The sequence below is a fragment of the Miniopterus schreibersii genome, assembly GCF_964146895.1.
Source record: "Miniopterus schreibersii genome assembly, chromosome: 7".
NCBI lineage: Eukaryota > Metazoa > Chordata > Mammalia > Chiroptera > Miniopteridae > Miniopterus > Miniopterus schreibersii.
The window spans coordinates 74,415,136-74,437,384 of record NC_138108.1 but is presented as its reverse complement, the minus strand read 5'-3'; the positions used below and the strand labels follow the sequence as shown (position 1 = coordinate 74,437,384).

General features: G+C 39.4%; 1 pseudogene across 1 annotated transcript; it reads right to left on the bottom strand.

Annotated features, from left to right (window-relative positions):
- Positions 1 to 13,418: 13,418 nt before the first annotated feature.
- LOC308559427 (RNA polymerase II subunit A C-terminal domain phosphatase SSU72 pseudogene) lies at positions 13,419 to 20,425 on the bottom strand (annotated as a pseudogene). The gene is made up of 2 exons: positions 20,344 to 20,425; positions 13,419 to 13,998 (listed from the first exon to the last, which is right to left on the bottom strand). The product of its transcript is annotated as an RNA polymerase II subunit A C-terminal domain phosphatase SSU72 pseudogene (transcript).
- Between the last annotated feature and the right edge of the window lie 1,824 nt (positions 20,426 to 22,249).

Genomic DNA, 22,249 nt, shown 5'->3' with positions numbered 1-22,249 from the left:
AATTTTCTGGACTAGTTTGAATAGAATAGGTGTTAATTCTTTGAATGTTTGGTGAAACTCACTTGTAAATACATCTGTTCCTGGAGTTTTGTTTGCTGGAAATTTTTTTTATTACTGCTTCAATTTCATTAGTTGTTATTGGCCTATTCAGGTTTTCTGCCTCTTCTTGATTCAGCTTTGGAAGGTTGTATCCTGGACAAATAAATTGTGATTTTTCATAAAATGGAATATTCTACAGCTGTGAAAATGAATGACCTACTCCTACGTATGTCTACATAGCCAATTTTCAACAACATGTGTTAAACGAAAATTGAAGGGACCTGAGAATACACACAGAGATGTTCCATTTACTTACATTTCAAAAAAGGCAGAACTAGAAAATGTAGAGTTTCTAAATACACATGCGGCAAAAGTATAATTAAAATGAGGAAAATGATTAAAACAAAAATAAGGCTGCTGTTTACCTCTGGGAAGGAGGAAGGGGGATATGATTGGGGAAAGTAAATTGGATGCCTCCAAGGCACTGGACTATGTTCTAGGCTGAATAATGAGATTCATATTATTAATACTCATTAAATCATGCCTGGTCTCTGTAGACACTTTTGGTATAATGTATTTTATTGTTGAAAATATTAACTTAAATCAAAACTAAAAATGTATGGAATAAAAACTCCTACTTCATATATATCACCAGAACTTTTCTTTCTTTAAATAAATGGAAGCTCCAATTTTATTTATAAGTGGTAAAACAAACAAGAAATAAACAATACAAAGACTTTCTGGACTGGATATTATTTACTTTAATGTCTATTTTTTTGATGGTATAACTGGAAATGGCAAACAGTAGTGACAAAAATGTACTGTAGGCTCACAGTGACATTCAATCAAGTATACTCTTGAGTTTCACCAAAGGAGGATTTTTGAACCTCTGTTTTTGATGGATGCTGTATAGGATATTGTTGAGTTTCTACAGCATTTTCATGTAGACTGTAATTCTTGTACATCCAACTTTTTCCAGCCTGCTTAAAATATTCCTACAACTCTCACCTTTCAGAGACACTTTAAATAGAGCCAGTCTCTAAATGTGGGTAGGAGGAAAGAGTTGCCTGTCATTTTTGGCAATTCTGTGATTCTTTTCACTTGAACAGATATGAAATGTTACAGTAACCACTTCAGCACTGGATACCAGAGGGGGGAAAAAGTCCCACAGTTTATTGCTTTAGATCCCTGCCTTATTTCCTACTCTGAATTCTCCAGAAACACTGTTATGTACTGTCTGTGTCTACTCTTCCCTTTCTTGAAATCCCCTCCCTCACTGTTTCATTTATCCTTTTAAACCTGCTTGAACACCACCTCCTTCAGAAAGCCTTCCTCAATAACCCTACATAAGCCCAGTGGTCCTCAATGTGAGATCCCTGCACCAGCAGCAGGTGCATGTGTTAGAAATGCAAATTCTTGGTTGCAAGGCCAGACCTACTGAATCAGGGGCTCTTGGGGCAGGCCCAGTAATATTTTAGTCATTCGTCCGAGTGACTCTGATGTGCACTAAAATTTGAGACTCCGTGGATTAGACAATACATCTCTTTGCTGTGTTTCTATACCAGCTCCGGCTCACCTGTGTCACTGTACACTCACCTTGTTATGCTGAAACTCTACTTTTGCCTGTCTGTCTTTCTAAAGGAGATTCAGAATTACAGATTGTGTGTAGATCTACAGCAAGGAAACCTTTGCACTGAAAGGTGGAAAAGGGGAAGTGTGAAACATTATATAGATCTAGAGGTTGTATTAGAATCATGGTACATAATTGTTGAAACTAGCTGGCTAGCCTGGAATTAAGAGTTATAGATGTGTAAATTATGACAAGGCAATGCATCCAAGTCTGGACAGGCCAGTGTAAATCAGAAACATTCTAGAATCCAAGAGGACCTACAAAATTCAGTAGGTATGAAGATACTAGTTTCTGGACCATCCATACGTTTTTGTAACGTCTTTTTAGAGCAGGAAACCTGCCCACATTTAAGAGTTTCACAGGTAGGAAGTAGGAAGAGGTGAGAAAGTGCACTTGATAGAAGTTGGGGCGGGAGACACAAAGGATCTGAAGTCAGATAGAGAAGGGAATAGTTAAAAAACACACACACACACCTAAGTACTTACTGACACCAATACCTCTGAAATTTAACCCTACCTTAGGAGGCAAATCTAGTCTGTATTGAGATATTGAAATTAACCAGTGTGTTTAGATTGAGAAACATAGAATTCAATGGGTGACTGCAATCTATGAAAGCATAAGCTAATTAAAGACATTGATTCCTTTCCATGCCTAAGGTTGGAATGTGTATGCTTTTTATTTCTTAATTCAAAAAACATTTAAGGAGTATTATGCTAAGTGGAATAAGCCAGTCAGAGAAAGACAAATACCACATGATCTCACTCATATGTGGAATGTAATAATCAAAATAAATTGATGTATGAAATAGATCCAGAGACATAGAAGCATGGAACAGGCTGAGGGATCTCAGAGGAAAGGCGGGGAGGAGGGAGTGGGTGGGGAGAGATTAACCAAAGAAGTTATATGCTTATATGCATAACCCATGGACACAGACATTGGTATGGGGAAGGCCTTAGGGTGGTGTGGATGTGGGGTGGAGGGGATCAATGGGGGAAAAAAGGGGACATCTGTAATACTGTCAACAATAAAGGTACAAAAAAAAAAATTTAAGGAACAGCAACTATGTACTTGTTGCTCTGGTAGGCACTGAGGTCCAAAGAACCAGTGCGGATGTGACGATCGTCCTTAAGGAGATCACGGACAGGCAGGTGGGAAATGGGCACCAGGCTTACCTTCATCCCTTCATAGGCACTCGCTTCTCAAAACAGGGTGAAGACCTCACGTACTGAGGCTTCCGACTCTCCTGCCGAAACCAGTGTTTCTCAGTTTCTTTTAGATTGCAGTGATTATGGGATTTATAGTATTTTAGACAAAACATTGCATATTGTTATTTTTTTTACTTAAATTAACTACAGTTATAATTTTGCACTAATTCACATAGCACCTCATATTCAGTGTTTGCCTATCATTTATTCATTCAATCAAAATTTATTGAGAACTTACCATGTACCAGGGCCACTCACTGGTGATATGATGCAAACAAGGCAGGCACAGTCCCTGCTCTGAATCTGGTGAAACTTGGTCCCATGTCCACATAAGGCAGGTCACGAAAAATTTGAAAGTACAGAGGAAAGAGGAGGAATATCTGCTCTATATATGAAAACAATGAGTGATCAGATAAAGTTCTGCAAAGAGGTGATGGATGAGTTGAGTCAAGAGGAGTTGTTGCTACCAGCAGACACTGGGGCCAGGGAGTGATGTGGGAAAATGTTCCTGAGATGAGAAAACTAGTGGCTATGGCTAGAAGATGGGGAGCTGATAGACAGAACGGGAGGTGAGACCAAAGACACAGAGGTCAAGTGAAAAAGCTCTTGTGCTTCATGCCAAGGTTTGACATTTATCCTGCAGGTGAGAGGGAGCCATAGAAGGATCTCACAGAGAACTGAAGATCTTATGCGATAAAGTTCTGAAGGCAGGCATTATCCAGAGACCTAAATGCAATTTGGGGCAAAGAAGTAGGTTATTGGGGCTTTCCTGGGGTTCCTGATACTACAACACAGTGCTAACCCCACCCTTCTCTGGCCTCAGGTAAGGACATGCATTCAGGAGTCCTGACTGGCTCCCTGACAACAACTCGATGGCCTGAAGCTGGACCCAGGCCGCAGTGACACCCGGAGAGCAGGCTGGCTATGTGAGCGCTGTTGCAGGGTGGGTGAGGAAGGCGTCTCTCTGTCTGTCCCCATAGATCTCTTCATCTCCCTGTTTATCACTTACTCACTTTTCTACGTGTTGACAACACAGCAGATTTAGCTTATGCCTATGAGGCCCTCTACCCGCCAATCGCAGGTCCCATCCGTTTCCTGTTTTCCGTGCTGGCGGGTATCCGATCCTATTTCAGTTCATATCTGGAAGGTGCAAAGTTCTGACAAAACTCATGCACCATCAGCCTTTCCTAACCAGCTTTATAACTCCCAAAATATATAGCAATAAAAATGTATGTTTGTGCAAGATACCTGTATTCAAACAAAACATAACACTTCTCCTGCAGTTTCTCATCTAGGGGAATTTTTTGATATCTTTTTTTTTTTATAAGAAAAACGACGTCTCTGTCAAGAGGGAAGGGTAAAAGAAAGAGAGTGACAAAGAGGGAAATAAAGGCTCTCTCTTTAGAGAAAAATAAGTAAATGCTGAATCATCTATTCTTTTGTAGTAAATATAATAAATAAATATTTAAAATGATGAATTAAGTTTTCTCAGCTCCAAATCTAAATTTCAAGTATTAATAAGACATTATTATAATATCTGCACATTTTTTAGTATAAAATTAGGGAAGGAACGAAGGTTATAAAGTAGTGCAGAAGACCAATGAATGACTAAAAATGAACAAACAAACACGAAAAGTAAATAAATTAGACAGGTCTCTCCCTGAAACTGAATTTTCATAAACTAAACCCAATTCCCAAAACCGAAGTCAGCAGGGTGGCACTGGGTGCCCGGAGAAGCGAGCTTCTTTCTCTGGGTCACGTCACCAGGCCTCATTCTGCTCTATCGTCACTCCTTACCAACCCGTTTGTTCAGTTATGTCTACCTTTCACGTTATTTTTAACTTTATTGAACTATATAAATATGCTCAGAAAGGGGAAGGCCTTTTCCCCTAGCTCCTACCTTTCCCTAAGGATAAAGAAATTCTAATAATTGGCCCTTAATTTTCAGGTAATGCAGGTGTCAAATAGGCCCAGGATGTCACTTGAGTTAGGGGCTATTTGGATCACAAAAGAAAAAGATATAAAGCTTTCGTTAATATTCTCACTGCACATCTTACCACTGAGAAGAAGCCTGGTTTACTTTTCTATAAATTGGTCTCAACTATGTGAATATTATTTAGGACAACAAAGGGGCTGGTAGAGGCTTCCCGGAGCCTCTGGGGCTCCCACACAGTAGCCGCTGCTGGCTCACCTGCTCAGATACGCTCGGGTATATTTGGATTCCCATGTATCTCTTTGAATTTGTTTTTCACAAAAAATAAAAAAGTCTTCCTCGGTTTCATCTGAGCTTTCTTCTATTCTGTCAGACTAAGATAACACAGTGTCTCCACTCCTCACAGTTGTCACCAAATATCGTATTTAGGGGCCTGAACTACCAATTATCAGCAAGCACTGCTGAGAAAAGAAGAAAGCAATGTTTGGGGAAAATTATTCTGTAGGGTTATTTATATAAAAATACAACAGTTTTATTTTTAATTTGAAATAGTTTAGCGATATGCAAAGTCATTTCCCAACGAATTGTGCTATAATTAAGTTAGGAGTTAGTAGTTATTTTCAACAATTTAACAGAAAAAATAAATATCCTTTAGAATAAAGAAGATTCTGTGGTCTTATATGTACAACAGCACTTAAGTATCTCAATTCTACAGATTAATCAGAAGTAAGCCAATGAAACACTTCCATTCACAGGCAAAGGAATGCTATTGAAAATACTTTACTGGTTCTGGTCTAGTCAAACAACACTAGATTATATATGGCTATAATAATATATTTTCTAGCATTGTAATTTTCTAAGATGAATTATATAATAATTATAGAACCTATGATTTGTAATATATGGCAAAATTCCTAAGGTACAATGTGTTCTAACGATACATTAATGGTGACTATAAAAAGCAGAGCATGTAAAATAATTGACTTAGAAAGAAACCCGCATAACCCTTCCAAACTTCTAAAATATAATTATATCTGTATCCTGCCTTTTTTGAGCTAAATAGTTTTATTAATTCTTTTTGCTCTGAAAGTAGAAATGGATCAAATGAAATTTACTTCAAAGACAAAACTCGTTTTGTTGAGGAGTTTTTTTGGGGGGAGATGGTATTATTCCACTTACCGTAATTTTCCAAATGTATATAAGTCTCCATTTCTTCTCTTAAGACCCCTGGCTGAGATGAGTGGTTTTTGGTTTGTTTTTTTAGACCACAAAATAGCACAAGTGGGAAGTGTATTAAATGGAAGTACAGCTTGAAAACTGAAAGCTACTGCGGGTTGTTTGTGATGCCGGGTGTCAGTCCCTGCAGTCTGTGTGTAGGCGATGCCATTCTACCTTCACGAGGCACCCCTGAGATGAATGTTTTACCTACATTTCAGATGGGCAAAGCCGAGCCGTAGGCCCAGTGGGGCTTCCGAGTCCACACTTGGCTTCCACATTGCTCTCACCTCTCCACGCCCTCCCTGTTTCAGCTCTGCTCTGTGCCTCTACATGGGGCTTTGCGGTGCCTCTGTGTTCGTGGAGGACACATGCCCATGCCACTGACGGCAACGTGCTCTGGCCAGTGAAATGTGGGCACGGTAACAATGGGCCAATTCTGGACTGAGGCTGTATAAGCTTCCCACGCCATTGCTTTCTCTTGTCCACCTGAGATCCACCTTGAAAAGAATAAGTTCCAGGGAGTAAAGACACAGATATGAACCCAGCCAGAGCACTGGAGTCCGGCCTGGCCCAAGCAAATCCTGCCTAAATTAACCAAAGCACATTAATATTACAAGAATGAAATCAACATTCATTGCTGTAAGTCACTAAGATTTTGAGTTTTTTTATCACAGGAAAAATAAAAAAGGACATTGATTTCCAAGGACCTAAAGATATATCTGTTCACACCATAAAGTGTCTTGAAATAACTGCTAATCCAAAGTCAAAGCCAAATTTGAATGACAAGTGTAATCAAGAAAGTCTTTGCATCTGGCTGAGAGGAGCACTGGTCCTGATCCTCTGATCCCCTCTGTGCCACCAATGAATTGAAACTCCATCTGCTGTCAGGCATGTATTACATGTGATTCAGGTTTCTGTTGGGAGGCATTAAAGCCAATGTCTAAGCCTTATTGTCTAGGCAGGTTCAGTGTGAAATCCAGACTTTCTGCCACTTGCTTGTTAGTTGTACTATCCTGCCATGCTTTTTATTTTAATTTATTATTTTATTTTATTTTATATTTTTCCATCCATAGTATATGATGAATAACAGCTAAGTCATTAGATTGCTGTGAGGATCTGTTGATGTAACATTTATCAAATGCCTGGAATGATGCCTAGCCTAAAGCTAACACTTTCTTAGCAAGCAGAGGCTACACCTGGGATAGTTCTAACTATCAATATTATTTGTCAAGATCATTCCAAAACAATAGTAGTAACTATTTTGACAAGGGTGTTCACCAGTGTAGTGAAATGTATTTAAGCTGGAAAATATTTCTGGCAAATCTAAATCAATTCAAAGATTTGGTTATTAGGTAAAAGTTATGTTTCAGCTTTTTCTTCTATCATTTCTTTCTTTAGATGTTGGCCTCACTCCTAATTAACAAGCCCCATTCCCACCATTTCTTTCAAGCATAACATGATCTCAAAGGTTAAAAGAATTGAAAGGTTTCGATTTTAGCTAATAGAAGACCTTTGACTCTTTAACTGCAGAGATATATGAAGCGAAGCTCTCCTATGTCTGTTTCCTTTGGAAAGAAAGGTGTGAACTAGAAGAAGCATTTGCTCATCTGGCAAGAATAATAAACATCCTCATTCCAGAAACTCAAGTTTCTCCTTGAAGTTGTCAACTTCAAATGAATTTTAAGATCTATTTACTTTTTGTTTTATTGATTCCCTGTTTTGATTTCAGCAGTAAAAAGACAACAAGGTCAGAAGCTATATTTTTGTTGATTTTAGTCAATGGCTTGGTAAAATGAGATGTACATCACAGAGTAAAATATCTAACAAAAGATTGTGATAATAAAATCCTACCTTATGAGCCCAGACGAACAGGCGGTTATGCCACCAAGACATCCTGGAAGAGGGGAAGGAGGGTAGGTGTCAGGGTACTTAACTCCCCCTGAGAAGAAGGTTCCCTGCTTGGTCAGTTATTCATTAAGCAAAGATGCACATTCAAGGGGCTGTAGAGCAGCAGCAGTAGCTACGTGAGCATCTGCTACTGATAGGCACTTTGATAAACTCTTTACATTATAAATCATTTAAGTCATATGACTGGCCTATGAAATTGATATTATTGTACCCTTTGTAGAAGAGTGTTTGTCCATGATTATATAGCCACTTGGGTCTACATATATTTCCACCAAAGATTATGTTTTTAAACACATTACTAACATATTTTCTTTCATTTTTTAGTTTTTTCAACAAGTATTTCTTAAACACTTTCTAGGTGTTAAGCAAAAGTCCTTGCTCTCATGGAATTTACATTCTTGGAGGCATGAAGGAGGCAGCAAATGAATAAACAGATATATTCAGACAATAAATCTCTGGGGGGAAGGGTAAAGAAAACAAAGTGGGAGGAATAGGGAATGTAGCAGAGGGGTGGCGCTGTTTACGGAGACAGTCACCTGAGAGCAGCAGAGCAGCAGCAATAGCGTAACTCTCTGTGAGTTGATAAGGTGACAATTGAGCAGCTCCTCAGGAAAGTGTTCCTGAGATCATCCTAGGTGAGAAAATAACATGTCAAAAGGATCTAAGGCAAGACAAAGTTCAACATGTCCAAGAAACAGCAGGGAATCCAGAGAGGCCAAGAATGGTAGGAGATACACCTAGAGAAATAGCCGGGAGGCGTATCGAGTGTGGGCCCATGAGCCACTGCAAGGACTTTTCCTCTGAGCGGTATGGGAGGTCACTGGAAGGCCTGGAGAAAAGCCTTGGCAGGATCTGACTTCCATTCCTAAAGGTTCACTCTGGCCTCTGTACTAACACTAGGGGTAAGTAGAGAAGCAAGGAAACTAGTTAGGAGGCAACTGCAGTAATTTAGAGGAGGATTATGATAGTTCCTATCAGTGTAATTGCAGTGGAGGAACCTGAAGGTAGAACCCACACAATTTACTGATGGATAGGACATGAGATGTGAGAAAACAAGAGGATTCAAAGATCGTTCTATGTTGTTTAAGTTGTGTCATTTTAGCAACTGATTTGAGTAAATTAAATCTGAACTAGTAGATGGGCTTAATGCAGAAGCATCTAGACAGCCCAAGAGGTGGAAGGAATGGATGCAGGGGTGAGGAGATGGACGGTGGAATAAAGGGATGGAAAGAGAAAAAGACGCTGAAACCACTGATTGCTTTTAATATTGAGTTTGAAGACAAGGTGGTAATATTTTGTGAGGTAAGCCTTAAAAATTATGAATAAATTCTATTTATTTACAACTCTGTGAATCATTACAAAAAGCAACTTTAGAGATAGAAATATACAAGATGACATTATCCATCCAAAAAATGGATAGAAAAAAGTATAAGTGAAGATTTTCATCTATTTTATGCCATTCTCAAAAATCACTTAAGCTGATGGTTGGCAAAATGTATGTTTGTTCCCTGAAGACATGGTCCCACAGGTGTCTGCCCTGGTGAAGGCATGTGCTCAGGTTAATGTGATCGTTAGAGCTTATAAATGATCATTTACAGCAGCATTTCATTACAGACCACCACTGAGTGCAAACCTTTGTTCACTTCTGTGCATATATATTAGATTTTTACAAATATCCCAAGGTGACTTGGAGGTCACCCTCATGTCAAGATCATTCAGATCATGATGGGGCTGAGAGTCAGAAAATGAGATGCCGTCATAAAGCAATGGAACTACTTTCCTCGTGTGGCTCAGAAATTACTTCCAAACATATCTTGTGCAACAAAATATCAAGACAGTCAGCCAGGCTCTTAATATGATTTTTATAAAAGAAAACTTTATTATGAACCTATCAATGTGTTACTTAATAAGCTTCACATTATAGTCACACATTTTATAAAGTATTGGCAATATAAAGGGTTACATTTATTAGTACAAGTTCCTCAATTTTATTTCTTGATTTATTTTGACTAGTTTCTTGTGTAGTAGTTTTAAACAGATAAAAGGGTTATTAATGAGCCTGTTAGTAGCTGGAAAATGTCTGAGAATTCAGGTATAATCTGGAATTCAGGAGATTACTCTTTATTATTCTAAAAAAACTTACAAAACTAAAGAAGATGAAGAAAAGACAGTGCCGAGTAAACTGAGATTAGCTTTCACTCTTTGCAAAAAGGATGCTTCCCCTCTGTCTTGTGTTTCCTCTTTATTTCCCTGGGGAAAACAGTATGAGGAAAACACATTACTCAAAGTGAGCTTGAGACCGAAAGAAAATAAAATCAAGTGATAGGTTACAAATAAGAAAAGAGCCCAGCAAACGAAATATCTAATGACAGTGGAGATAAAGAGAGCGCATAGGAGCTGACAGAAAGGTAAGAGGGAGGAAGCACATAGAAATTCAATCACAGGCAGGGCCTGAAAATTAAACGCCCCTAACGGAAGAAGGTCTGCAGTCAGATAAAAAGAAAATGAGACTTGAAAACAAGAGGGGGTAAGGAAGGCAGTCGATTCCTTCACGGAATAAAACCTGGGTTGGGAGAGAAGAGCTTGTTAATATTGCTTATCCACTCGCCACGGAGAGAATGGACCCAACGTGGCCCTTCAGTGGAAGCACAAGCCCACTCTCGCACAGGTGGCTCTGTGTCTCACAGTAAGGCCGACGTGTGGAAGGAGCTCTGGATTGAGCAGCAGGAGGCCTCCAATCTAATTTCAGATCTGTCACCACTTACCAGTGTCCTTTAGGAAGCCCCTGGACTCAGCTTCCTCATCTGTACAGTGGGAGAGTCGAATTAACTGGTTTCTAAGACCCCTTCTGGCTCTAGAACTTAATGGCTTATACAATATCTTCCATTAACTGTCTGGTATTTGACCCAATATTGGTAGTAAGATAAATTAGCCAACTTCAGGCCTCCTGATCAAACTTTTCGATGTCTCTTCACTTTTATTCCTGGAGAACAGCCTTTAAAAGCTTTTCAAACAAATGTTCATTACCTTATTAACTTGTCCATCTTTCAAGTCCCATGATTTATTAAATCCCATCAGCCTGGAGATACCCATAATGAAAACGTAATGATTCTCCTGTGGTTCTCTAGGATCGCACCACAAAATGTACAGGATTATCACTTACTGGAACATTATCTGTGAAATGCCAGGGTCTTCTATATCTGAATTTTTAAGTTTTTATTTCAAAGAATGTTGGCACTGAAATAGATCTGAGAAAACACCTAACGATTACTTAACAAAGTATTATCAAATAATCTTTTTAAAGGGCCATTTTCTTTAGTGTATATAAAATATGCTGCATTTTACAGCATAAACTGAGTTTTTAAAAACTCAATTAAAAAACTCAGTTTACATATAACTTTTCTATTTCATCAGTTACTTTTAAAAAATCTATGCTTTCCATCCACATACTTTGCCAAAATTACTTTTACCTGTCACTTGAAGCCATTTAATTTTAAAATATGATGATTTGTTTATGAGACTAAAACTCAAATGGACTTTTGAGGATGCAGTCATAGAATGGAGAGGGTCTAGAAATAGATTTGTCATTAATTAGCTATATTATCATTTGATAAAATTATTTCAATGCAAAGTGTTAAAGCAAACCTAAGCATCCACGGAAGAACCATATGCACCATCACCCTCCAACTTACTGAGATATTGCAGTATCCTATGTGTGTATTACCCAATGCACTATATACAGAATATACAGAACATTTAGAATAGTTGAAAGAAGCTGTCTGTACTGATGACTCTAAATCAGTGAATATTTTAGAAAATGTCAGAATTTAGAAAGTAAAGTTTCTGTTATCTGGGAAATTCACCCATTACTATCGCTCATCCCAATGCTACCCTATCCCCCAACTCCCACCCAAGTAAGTCAGGTTAAAAATGTCTTTTGTAATATTTCCTTTAAGTTTCAAGGAGCTTCCTACTTTTAGTAATTGTGGTTTGGTGATTACATGGATCTTAAGGAAAGTATTGACTTTAAGAAGATGGTTTGACTGGGTGGTGGGAATACAGTGCAATATATAGATATTCTATCATAGAAATGTATGCTTGAAACTTATGTGATCCTATTAAACAATGTCACCCCAATAAATTTAATAAAAATTAAGAAAAAAAGAAATTCGATCTGTAGAAAATTGTTCTAAGAAAATAATAATTGGCTGCAAATACTAATACATAATATAAATGCTAACACATAAAAATTGTAAATAGCCTACATATCAAATAGGAATTTAGATAGATGTAGATACAGATATAAATTACTTTCATACCATGTAACACTATGCAAAATTTTTGTCTCAGCTATTTAATAAAGATGCTCACAAATTAAAAGATGCCCAGCTAATAATGTGTAAAGGGGATAAGAAAATTGCAAGAATATAAATAGTATTATTCCTTTGTTGTCGTTTTTCAACTGCGCATAAAGTAAATGCACAGCAAAGGTTGACAGAGATGATTCTATTGTGGTTACCCATTGTGTCTTATCTGCTTGGCTAGTCCCTTCAACAGCCTTCATTTTATTATTCAGTTGGCCTTTCTTTTCTCCAAGACGAGAAAGGCAGCTCAAACACATTACCTAGCTACAAGAAAGGTACACCTTCCTATTTTCGTTTCAATCTTTTTTACCTTTCTTTAGGAAAACAAAGTCAGCTTCAAATAGATTGAAGAAATTGAGGTCACACACCTCTCACTTGATCAGTCTTTTTCTCAAAATGTTCATTGATTTTAAATATTTAAAACCTTGAGTACTAACTTTGTAAGATCAAACTAACATAAGGGCCACCATTTCAGGCCCAGTGCCAAACAATTTTGGGGAAATCATAACATAGGTCAGAAAAAGGCAGGACAGAACACTTCACTGTATCAGCGGTCACAAGGATTCATAACAGGTAGAGCCAATTATGGAGCTTGCCTTTCTTGCTACCAGTATTTCTTCTGAACAGGGGGACTTGAAACATAAGTAATGTCTTGAAAAGGGGGAAATGCGTTAAAGAGTGACATAATATAACTTTTAGGTTTGACATTATGTGGAAAGGAGAATGCTGTTTGCACTGGTGCCCATGGCACATAACTATTGGAAGAATTCGATTTTTCTTTTTTTTCCTGATCAGTAGCATCTGTTTATTGGACAATTGTAGGTTCTCTCTCAATAGGTGTTTGCACATTCCAGCCATATAGGAGAGAGCGGAGGAATGCACAATGGAAGATACAGATATATTGGGGGAAAATGAACTCTAAACAGTGTATTTCTGTTTTGGTTAAAGAAAAAATACTTTATAATTAATATCGCACTTGGAAGTAAGAACAGGGTATCAAACTTGATAGTTGTGGATCCGAGCTTATGTCTATCTTCTCATCTCTTATGTACAGTGTAGGGGGTGGCCGGCCACCAGCACCAGCCCTCAGAGTCAAAACAAGAGTCAGGAAGGAACAAGTATTAACAAGAGGAAGCGCAGGCAGGCGGCTTTGGGGCGCTGGCCCCTGGCTCAATAGGAGCAGACGTGTGCAGGGAGGTCCAGCTGCCCTTCTCGAACTCCTGCAGCAGCTGGTCAGTCTCGTCCATGTCCTCCGTGTGCTGAATGTCCTGGCAGAGCTCACTGAGAGGAGCGCCTCCGGGGTGGCCTCTTTGTGGGTGTCCTGGATGTCCATGTTGGCCATGTGCGTGGCTGGCGGGTCTCCTGTTCTCTGGAATTCAGATCTCCCACCACCTGGCCTACACTCTCTTTGCAGGTGTGGATCAGGTAGAACAGATGTTCGCAGCTCTGGAATGTTTCTGGTCGGGGCTTGATGGGCTTATTTCTGTCCAACATGTGCAAAATGCTGTTCTGTGTGCCCAGTTCTGTCTTTCCTCAGGAGACCATTGTCCATCTGATCATATGTGGTGTTGAAATCATAAGCATCGGGCTTGTGGGGCGCTGGTCCTGGAAGCTTCCCGGGGAGCCCTGTTCCGAAGGACCCGACACTCCATCTGAATGCTGTGCGCCTCCGCGCTGGGTTCTGGCTGCTGGAGCAGACCGCTGCAGAGGCCACGAAGGCAGGGCGCTGGCCTCAGGGTCTGGCCCCCACTCTCTGGCTCCAGACCAGAATTTAATTTTTTAAGTCACAGTTTCCTCAGCTCTTCTATGAAAATAATACTGCCAACTTCACAGGATTATGGTAAACCAAAAATGAGCTAATGATCCAGCAGCACTTAGGAAAGCGTAGAAAAAAGCAAGCACCCAGAAATGGCAGGTGGTGCCTGCAGTCCTTGGGATGTTAATGGTGCAGGAATGCTAGCACTGGCTTGTTCCTTGCGGTGCCGCAGTGACAGCCAGTGGCGGTGCGTGTGCAGGTTCTCAGCACAGCAGCGGAAACAGGTAGTGGGAGCGTGCTAAGCAGTAATTACACACTCACTATGCGGACATTCCCGAAAACCAGGGAGGACCTCACCCCTCACGCTCTATATCAGGAATCAGCAAACCACGGCCCACCTTCTGGTTTGGCATGTCTTGAAAATAAAGAATGTGTTTTAATGATTACATTTTAAATGCTTATATAAGCTCCTTTAGTATCTTTAACTTTGACTCTTGACCTACAAAGTCTAAAATATTCACTAGCTGGTCCCTTAGAGGAGAGTTTGCTGACCTCTGCCTTATATTGTTGATTACTGCAGGGCTCCCGGGACGTCCCCTGCTCCTTGCCCAAATGTTTCTCATATCCCCTAATCTGAACCAATTTAACTACTTGCAAATCCCCATACGCTCAGCAAAATGCCTAAATTCTCAAAATTGTCTCTATTTCCTCACCTTCTAAAAATGTAATTTCTCTCTTTTCTCTCCCACACAGCTGGTAACGAAGCCTAGAACAGGAAATACTAACTTCCCTGCTATTCAAGACACATCAAGGCTATTCTCTCTGAAAATTTCAAGTTTCTTTGAAATTCATACTCTCAAATTAAGCAAATTAATGATAATAGCCATAATTGCGGTTCACTAACAACCAATCCAGGATCTTACTGGCTTAAAACAACAAAGGTTTATTTTTCATTCACCTAATGCATCCATTTCTGGTCAGTGGAAACTTTTATTCGATGTCACCATCATTTGGAGGCTGGATGGATAGAACCTACATCTACTTACTCATGGTGGCAGAGATAAGACTTGGAGGCTCACACTGGCTGTTGAAGGTTGCCTTCCAGAGGTGATATATTATGTTTGCATTAATGGACCAAAGAGATTTGCATGAACAGGCATAACTTCTTTGGGGGTATTTCTACCAAACAACTTGAAAGAGGGGAATGGAAAATATGTCTGAACTTCACTAACAACTCCCATTCTCCACCACCACTACCCTTCTTTACTGCAGTCATCTGCAGAGCTCAGAACCACTGTCCTTAATTCCTTGACATTTTAGTATATGGTTCATCTCTCTCTCTCTTTCCCTCCCTCCACCTCCCCCCCTCTCATTTTTTGTTTCAATGCTCAGTGATGCTAATCTCCAATGTAGACTATCTTTCCAATATCTGCCACTCAGCTGGCTTTGTCATCACCCCACTCCAGCATTTGTCCACTATGGTCATAGCCTAGACCTTGAAATTACTATAACTGCAATGCCTCTATACTCTCAAGCATGCCATGCTCCTATTAATACCTCTGGTCTTTCCATCTTAGACCCTCTCACCTCTCAACCTTAACATTCTCCCAGTCTACGGCCACCTCCAATCCACTGACTCTACCATATTTTCACTGTTGGCCATTCACCTCTTTATATCTTCATTTCTTTCTCTACTGTTCTTGTATTTCATAGTCCATCATTATAATCACCTTCTTGCTTATTCTGTTCTTTTGTCCCTCTCACCCTTCTTCCTACTCTCTTAGGAAAATGCAACCAGGTGAAATCTGATCTGCACCCCAGTGGCTAAGTGCCCTTAGGAAAACACACAACCATGTTGAGTAATTTCAATCTAACTTAATGATCACAGATTTTAAGTGGATCTTTAGAACTTGCCAGAGATACAAGAATATTCTCCTAATGAGTTTACTCTGCCATTCTCTATCTTTGTTATTCAGTGTGTGGTCCAAGGGGCAGCAGAATAGGAGCCTGTCGTTATAAATGCAGAATCACAAACTGTGCTTTGACTCTGTCAGAATCTGCATTTTAATGCGACATTAAGGTGATTCATATATACATTAAAATTCAAGAATCTCTACCCTAGATAATTGTTTCACGTGGGCTGCAGATGCAGTCTCCTTTGACAATTCCCGTTTACCTGCCTAACTTTGAATACTGGGAAGCCTTAGGGTTCCTTTTCACACAGTCTCTATCTACACTTAATGCCTTAGTTTAGATCATCCAGTCTCATCCCTTTAAATACTTTGTAGAATTGCAGTGGCCAAACATAAATTTCCAGTTATTCCCTCTTTCATACACTTCAGGTGTTTGCATCTAGTTGTTCTCTACTGTATATCCCAAATCCAAAACAAAATTCCTGATTATCTGTCCATCCCTCCCCATCTGTCAGTCTGTTTCTCCTATGGTATTTCTCTATTTCAGTCGAGGCAACTTCATCATTCAAGTTGGTCAGACCAAAATCTTGGCATGATCCTGACTCCTTTCTTGTGCCTTACATCCAGTCCATCAAAAAGTCCAATTGGCTGCATTTTCAACTACATCCAGGATCCAACAATGTCTCACTTCCTCCATTGGTTAAAACCATCATTATACTTCACGAGAATCATATTGAAAGCTTCCTAACTAGTCTTCTTTCTTCCTCTTTACCTCCCTCTACAGCCTATTTACTCAAGATGTAGAGTAATCCTCCTGAAACCAGTCAGATAATGTCACTCTTCTGCTCAGAATTTTCCAATCATTTCCCATTCTCATTCACAGGAGAATCAAATTGTTAATGGCCTATGAGGTCCTATATATTCTGGCTCCACTTTAATGTTCTGATTTTTCCTGTTGCTCAATTCTCCCCAGTCACATTGGCCTCTTTGTACACCTTAAACATGCCAAACGCGCTGTCAACCCCAGGACATTTGTAACTTGCTCTTGTCTCTGCTTGAAATGTCCTTCCCCCAGAGAGCTGTACAGGCAGCTTCTTCGTTTCTCAAAAGTCTCCTAGTAAAGGCCTCTTACCACAAAAAGCATAGTATCTCTACTGCACAGCTCTCTACTCCTTTATTTTTTATGCCCTACGTTATCATCTCATAATACTTATCACTACCTGAGATAATTTATATGTGCACGTGTATGTGTGCACTTCTATTACGACGCCTAGCACATAATAGTCACTCAATTAAAACTGGTGCTAAAAAGTGATAAATAAATTATTGGACAGAATCATGGGATTCCTGGGGAAATTTCAATAAAACTTCTTTTTTGTAATCCTTACCCAAAGATATATTTTTTTAAAAAATTGATTTTTAGAGAGAGAGGAAAAAGGAGAGAGAGAGAGAGAGTGAGAGAGAGAGAGAAGCATTGATTGGTGGCCTCCTGTATACTCCCTGACTGGGGATCAAACCCATAACCTAGGTAAGTGCCCTGATGGGGAATCATCAAACCCACAGCCTTTTGGAGGACAGGACGAGACTCCAGCCAACTGAGCTGCCTGGTCAGGGCTCAATAAGGCTTTTTAATAAAATAGCATATAGCTTTATTTCTGATTTTAAATGTAATAAATTATTTTATAAATATTAGAAAATACAAGGGGAAATATATTTAAGAAGACAATAGATACCAAGGCTATCATTTAGAGAAAGTAATTATGATCATTTTCATATGTTGTATTCTCCCCCATTTTTATTATAAATACACTTGTGTGTATATACGCAAAATTGAGATTTTTTTATGTAAAATATTCCATCATGTTTTTCAATTTCACATTATATTATAAGAATTTTAAATAAAAGTAATTTAATAGCCATATAATAATTCTGTCTTATACGCACCATAATTTATTTAGCCATTCTATTACTGTCATGCATTCAAACTAGCCATTTAAAATTTTTGCTATTTAAAAAAATTTTAAGAAACCTCCTTGTACATAAATATTTTCTAATCTCTGGCTATTTAAGATGAAAAAATTGGTTGAATTACTGAGTTAAAGGGAATATTTAAAAAAATTTTGATCTATATAATCAAATTAACTTTCATAAAAATTATGCTAATTAACATTTCTATGAGAAAAATCTGAGAATTTAGACCTGATTTTGCCATTGATAGTCCAAAATCCTTTGTTTATTTATTTTTTAATTACCAGTAATATCAGTGAAAAATACTATCTCATTATTGCTTTAATGAGAATTTTATCAGCATTTTCATATCCAAGCAGCAGGATAAGGGAATGAGGTTGATCAATGTCTGCGTAGTTTGAGATCAATGCTTAAGTCCATGTTCTGTTCAACACTTCGAACTCTCAGGCAAAGCATGTGTCTTGGAAGCATGAATCCTGCCTCTGCAGTAAGAAAGAAATCACTTTAATTTTGTTCATTATAACTGGCCTTGCCAAGGGACCCTTCATCATTTATTTTCCAACATTGACCTAGCCCAGTGCTGGCTTGCAATTGATCCAGTCAACATCTAATTAAGGGGGTGTTTATTGATGATAAATAAGCCACATTGTAATTTATAATGACTTTATTTCAAGAATTGTTTACCTGTGAGAAAATGAGATTCCTTCTCTGTGAATTCAAAGTGCCTCTATCAAAAATCTCCAAATCAAACCAAATAGATTTTCCACAAGGATTTTATGTTCTAGATTTCCCCAACGCAATAGTCCAAAAGTACAATTTGTGCTTAGACATAATAAATTGTTACTTGTTTCTTTTTTTGTAAAAATTAATCTTAGAGATGGAGGAGGGGAGAAAGAGAGAGAGAGAGAAACATCGATGTGAGAGACATACATCGATCTGTTGCCTCTTGTATGCGCCCTGACCAGGGCGCCGAACCCTAAATCTAGGCATGTGCTCTGACCAGGAATTGAACCTGTGACCTTTTGGTGCACAGGAGGACACTCCAACCACCTGAGCCACCCTGTTACTTGTGATTTACAGGTCACTCTTAAATATTTCTTAACCAAAATAATGTATTTAACTTACCATCCAGTGTCTTACATTTCACCATTATAGAGACTCTTTGGCTCATGAATTTCAGTGCCTTCAAGTGTGCATTTATGGTGCCAGGAACCAGGATTAACACACAAGGCTCTTTTAACTCACTATCCACCTAGGCCTTTTTGATTCATCCTCAGTGGAAACTCAGAGCTAAAGAAACTGCAGGTTGTAAGGAAGAATATTTCAGAATATAAAGCATTATGCTGAAAAAGTAAGTTTTAGATTCTACAAGTTGGGGATGAGAAGTTGAAAGTATACTGTGAGACTAAGAATGCATTGGGAGATAAATTAGTAGTGACTTCCTAAAGAGTTACATTAAGAGATGTTCTTGGACTAGGTACAGATGTAGTGGGAAATAATACAATCAAGAGGTGAAAACTTCCATCACCCGTAGAGAGATGGGAGGTAGCATTAGAGGTGTTCATATTTGCCTGCACCAGGAGATGGTTCTCAAACTCCAGTTTGTGTCACAGATTCCTGGAGAATTTGTGAGAACAGATTGCTGGGCTCCAACCCCAGAGTTTCTAACTTAGGAGCTCTGAGTGGAGCTTAAGTGGGTGATTTTTAGCAAACTTCCACAACATCCAAGACATTTAATTAAATTTCAATTTCATATAAACAATAATATTTAAAAAATTATAGATATAATTTATGCAGCATTTATCTGAAATTCAAATTTAGCCGGGCCTTCTGCATTTTATCTGGCAACCCTGAGAACACAGAGTGGGAAAGCTTCTGGCAAAGTGGAGCAATAATTCCATCTCCCAAACCAGAGATACAGAGAGAATTTAAAAACTGATTTAGAAGCAGCATAGGGCTGATTGTACTTTGAATTAGTGATCTATCTCCCAGATAGATCCTGCTCAGTTCTGTTCAGCAGGCTGCAAAGATAATAAGGCAATAAGGGATAGAGGCCTGGACCTGAGTAGAAAGTAACCAAAAGATGTGGGGCTAAATTTGTGCCAAATCTCCCCCACTCTATCGCCTTGACCTTGTCCTCTAATAGCCTTAAGCCATCCAAGCAGCGGGATAAGGGAATGGGTGAAAGCTGAAAGCATTCTCTATGTAAGGCTGTATTAGCGCATCCCCAATAAGGAAAATTCTAGGTACCTTTACAATTTGAATTTAATGCAAGCATTTGGCTTGAAGGAGATGAAAGATCTGGTGAAGTTAAGGAGAATTTTGCTTGTCACAAAATTCATAACTGAAGGTGGCTGCTGCATCCCGTAGGGCTGAGAAAACAGAGGCGTGTTACCACCTGGAACCCACAGTCACTGTCCCGTTGAAAATGCTGTGGTGGCCTCTGAGCTACCTCATCTGGAACCAAGGCACATGGCCGGACAATCACCATCGCTAACATCTCCACTGTTTCCTCTTTTTTGGTTACTACTCACCCAAGGACATTTTTTCCTATTGATTTTTAGAGAGAGAGGGAGGGAGGGAGGGAGGTAAGGAGAGAGAGATAGAGACAGAGACAGAGACTGAGAGAGACATCGATTGGTTGCCTCCCACAGGCTCCCCAGCAGAGCTGAGAAGGAACCTGTAACCCAGGCACATGCCCTTGACCAGACCTTGAACCTGAGACCCTTTAGTGTGCAGGCTGACACGCTAACCACTGAGCCACACCGGCCAGGGCTGTCTTTACTGTTTCTGCTGGTGGTTTCACTGCCACTTTAGAAAGTACTTCCAGAACCTAGAAAAAAAATGGCTGTACCTTCCTCCAGCCTTCGAACCTCACTCTAATAACTCCCATTGGGTGAAGGCGACAGGAAGCCAGCTGGCAAGGGAATTTGGAGGGACGTAGTGTATAGTCTTCCAGCCTGGTAGGCAAGAGAAAAGTCTAAACAAGTTAACATGAAGCTGAGAGAATAGAGACACAATTTGTCACTGCCCGCTCCTGGCAGCTCACTTTCATACCCACCCTTCTTCCCATTTTTAAACTTCCAAACAACATCCTTAACAACATCAGTTTTCCACACCACAAAAAGCAGGTAATCTTCATAAATATGAATATATACTCATTCAGTTTTCCAAAAGGGTACACACTAACTGAAATAAATGACTGGATAATCTTAATTCCATTTCTAAATTTACCCACGCACTTCAAAATGCTACCACCTAAAGACACAATTGTAACACTTCTACATAATATAGTAGGAAAAGAGAAGAAGAAAAATTAATTATATAAAATATGCATATAGCAAGCAAACAGGACCAAGTAAAGAGCTGCTATAGTCTTCATTTCTATCCATGAAAACATAGTTGATATTTATAACTTCCCTTATCTCCAACCTGTGTCTTACTTCCTTCGCCCCGGCCAATGCCTCAGCTGGCTGGTGTTCTTTATCTGGCATTTGACCTAAACATTTATTCCTGAAGGTTCTGACAACCTATTGGCCCCACTTTTACTGGATTTCTGTCACCTGTCATCACTGTACATGGAACTACTAAGAGGCACCCCAGAGGATCCCCAGCTTTCTTTGTTCCTCTGCCTCTCTTAGCAGCAATGTGTTTCCACCTGATAACTAGGGTAGGGAAACCCTGGCCTCAAGTGATTTGCCTCTTATTTCAATGGCGTGAGGAGCTCAACACAACCAGAGAGCAGTTTCAGCTTTGATTTTGCTGAAAATAATGTTGTGATCCTTAGAAATTTTCCTCCTGAGAACTGAAACTCCTAAACCAGAAAAGCTGAAAATTGTGGAAATGCGAAGCAAACATTTATGAGCGTGTTGTTAGGCACATTAGTGATGCGAGCCATGCTGGCTTCCAGAATCTTGACTCCTAGATTTCTGCATTCTCGCTGTGAAAGAAACAGCACGATGTATTCCTCACGGGTTCAAAACACATATCCCACCTTATAGGAAAATAGCCTAACTCACAAGGTGTTGTCTCCAAGCTGGTGTCAAAAACGGACTCTTGCCTTGGCGGTGTGGCTCAGTTGGAGCAGCATCCCATGCACCAAAACATCATGGGTTCGATTCTCAGTCAGGGCACATACTTAGGTTTTGGATTTGGTCCCCAGTTGGGCTGGATACGGGAGGCAACCAACTGAAGTTTCTCTCTCTCTCCCTTCCTCCCTCTCTAAAATCAATAAACATATCCTTGGGTGAGGGTTTTTAAAAAATTAAAAAAAAAGACTTCTCATCCTACAAGGCACCTGTTTCAGAGTGATATG